Raw genomic sequence first — 3,853 nt, 5'->3', positions numbered from 1 at the left:
GAAACTCCGAGCACGTGGTCACCTTTTAACTTACGGTAATTTCCCGTAGTCAACGTCAAGACACAAAACTTTTCACTACAACTCTTCCTAGAAACTACCAGAACTGATACACCACAATGATTCTATTAATAATCACTTTAAGTCTGATGATATCAACGCAAACGAGAACTAGCCTATAACGCGTCCGAGTTCCCTGTGTAGCACGTCACAATGTCTCTTATGTCGCCGATTTGGCCAGAACCAGAAAGCAATCCTTCCATGATGAACTTCCCAACCACCCAAATCCACTTGTTTCTAACCTGGCTCCCTCATTACCTAATTATCCTCCTAGGCGTCTGAAAAGAAAATGGCCTCGAGATCTTCTCCTCTAGAAATGTTATTGGAGTTCTATCAATAGGTAGATTGTTCACATATTTGTATCATGTCACTATGTCACCTACAGCAAATTTACTTGTTGCATATTTTTTTATACACTTGTAAATACCAATAAATAAATAATGATGAAATAAAAAAAAAAAATTAAATCACTTTCATTCGTGTAACAATAACTTTGAGTGTTATTATTGACGATGAATATAAATTAATTATTTCGTAAGTATTATTCAGGGTGAAACGTCGGGACAAATAAATAAGTTTATATTTATTTGTGTTTTTATTATTTTTTTTTTATCTGAACGTACGCCTCACCATCTTCTCCTCGTAATATTATTAACATGTTTATAACGTTCATGAAGGTACAGATAGAATTTTAACTAAATATAGACACATGCAGAGAGGTTGGTAATATTCCTTATTTACATATCACACCGATAAATAAAAAACCTATTTCATGTAAAAGTTTTTATTTTCTACTACACATATCCCTACCGAAGAAAAGTAAACTTTGAATTTATACCGAAATTGAAAAATATGTCGTTATAATCGAAAATATTCACTCGACTTTTAAGTTTTTCATATTAATAAACAAATTTGATTACCTGTCTGTCGACTTGTCTGTAGTCAAATTTATGTAACTGATATAACACTACCGTTTATCCAATTCTGCTAATATTTCCAGGGATATTTCTGACTTGTATTTATATTTAAATATAACAATTCACTTTTGTCCAGGCATGCGCAAACGTATTTTCCTTAACATCTTATCCATTTTCCTTGGTTTTAGAGTTTGGTCAGTATCATTGGTTGGTATGTCTATGTTCCCACTGATCATCTTCCGTGCCTTGAAATCGGAAAATTTAAGTTGACCCATATGAGTGCTGAAAACAATGTATAACATAATAAATTAAAAACATAAATGTACGAAAGTAAGTTCTCTGAGTCCAATGAACCAAGTCTCAGAAAATGATCTTTGCGGATGATGATTGTGAACAATTTAACGTGGAGATGAAGAGTTGTGTGAAACTGAAATTACGTTTTTATGATAAATCTGTGGGATTTTATAGCAATATTTTTAATAAAATCGACTCATTTTCTTCTTATCTTCTAAAAAATGGCTATAACTCGTTATGTATATGTACATCAAGAGATCATTGAAATAAGCTAAGTCTTATGCCTATGGAAATAGTCTGACAAGGATTAAATGCTGAAAACTCATCTCCCCCCCCCCCCAAAAATCCTCGGAAGTGTCCTTTATCATACTTTTTGTAACCATGAGGATTAAATTGATAAAAATAATAATATAGTACAAACCATACCAACACACTTGATATACTGAATTAGTTATATATAATATTTTCTATTTCTAGAGACTGGTATTTATTTTTAAAATAAATCAGTTGGTATCCATGTTAAGTCTGTACACTCTTTATTGTATCATAAACAGTCCAACGTTTCCATCCTCAAGGACAATTTAACAATTAACAGCTTATTATACATTATTTTGTAACAATTTTTACAACAATATTATTATTAATAATTTAACATACCTTAAATTATAAATTTATACCTCACATCCAATTATTTAAAAAATGTTTAGCAGGCTATTCTGCCCAGGTCATTAATTACAGGTCAAATCACCCTATTAAACAATAAATTAATAGGGGATCATTTTATTCATTAATAAGCTTATGTCTAGTTACTATCAACTATCATATAAACAAACTATTTTTAACCTTCCATACCCTCAGGTATGGCTAATAATTAATTTATTTCAAATTGCATTTTTTATGATAGTAATTCATGATTCATCATAATTTTTATTTATTTCATTATTAAAATTAATTTTAAATTGTAACATAAAATTTTACCATATTTTTCATACATTTTTATTTTGTTCAAAATCTCTAAAATTATTTCTGTTTTAAAATTAACTTTAGAATTGATGTTCTCTGAAATATAAATTAGCTCAAGTATTTTTCTTTTGAACATATTTTTTTTTTATGTAAGATTATGGTGTTATCAAAAGTAAATTTGTGTTGGTTTTTAGCTGCCTGGTGCACTAGTGCTGTTTATTTGGGATCCTTCTCCTTAATTCTGATATCATTTCTGTGTTGATAAATTATATCATCCAACAATTGCTTAGTTTCACCTACATAGACAGCTGGAAAATTCAAACAAGGAATTTTATATATAATCCTGATTAATTTTTTATACCAATTTTGTCCTTTAATTTGCCAGAAGAATTTCTAATTTAATGTTTGGTCTGTGACGTAATGTGTACTCAACAACATCATAATCTTTAAATGATTTCTGGATATCCATTTATTTATTTTTTCATAGATATGAGCTAGAAATGGCCTCAATTTTGTTTAAAATAACTACGAATAATAAGTTATTTGTAATTGAAATAATATTTCATTCATTGAATTAGTTCAATCACTTATATTTAAATTATCTACTATGCAGAACTCGCTAATTATTTTTATGAATATTCATCATTTCTAAGGGAAGCCAAATTACAAAAGTTGGTCAAAATAGCCTGTCTTGAAAAAAGAGAAAATATTGGTGAGAATGTTCGTAATGAAATCGACTGCGTCACGTGTCCCTGCGCACAATAACAAGGACAATAAATTAACAAATGTAAATATTTATCCGACAAATAATCTAGTCCACGACATTAATTAAGTTTGTAATTATGACGGCTGTGACAGGTTGCTTTGTTTAGACAAATGTCCGTGAGTTTGCGGGAGTCACTCTTGATTAAATAGTTGATCTCAAATCCTTGTAGAATAATTTTTATATTTACAAATAGTGTCACTCAATTTCTTTTCTTATAATTGTATTGTCGATAGAATGTTAGAAAAAAAAAAACCTGAACATCTCTATGAAGGTGATAACATTTTGCATCTCTTGCGCCTGCACTTTAGAAAAATGAAACACTGGAAGTTGGAGCCAGACATACTAAACTATATTGTATTGCACAATTTTATGTTTTGCGATATCCATATCTCCTATCTATATGTATTACTTAAAGAGTTCGTCATAGTTTGTTAGAATCTTTTGAAAATGATTGATTCAGCAAAAATATAAATTTTTTTAGGGTCATATTTGTAGCATTAATACCCACACCTGTTGTAAGTTAAGTTAAGTAAATATGGACCTCAGTTAAAGGAATTAAATTCATTTGAGATAATTCAAAATGGAACTAAGTCATTATGTGTTTTAATTAGTTGAAAACCAGTGAAATTAGATTGATTAGCACCTGCTGCAGATACGAATGAAGGGTGCAGATTTTCGTTAAGGATATGTTTTGTATCTCAAATATTTTCCTTTTACAACTATCATGTTAAAAAAAAAAAACTAATATGTTTATTTATAATATTTTTATACTTCATGATAGGGCTTGCTAAAGAAATATATCAATTTTAAATTATTCCTGTAACTGTAATAATTTTTTTAGAATTGGTATTTTTAC

The sequence above is a fragment of the Halyomorpha halys genome, unplaced genomic scaffold (assembly GCF_000696795.3).
Source record: "Halyomorpha halys isolate HHAL.00 unplaced genomic scaffold, Hhal_1.1 Scaffold1426.1, whole genome shotgun sequence".
Lineage (NCBI taxonomy): Eukaryota > Metazoa > Arthropoda > Insecta > Hemiptera > Pentatomidae > Halyomorpha > Halyomorpha halys.
Note: the sequence above shows the minus strand (reverse complement) of the source record.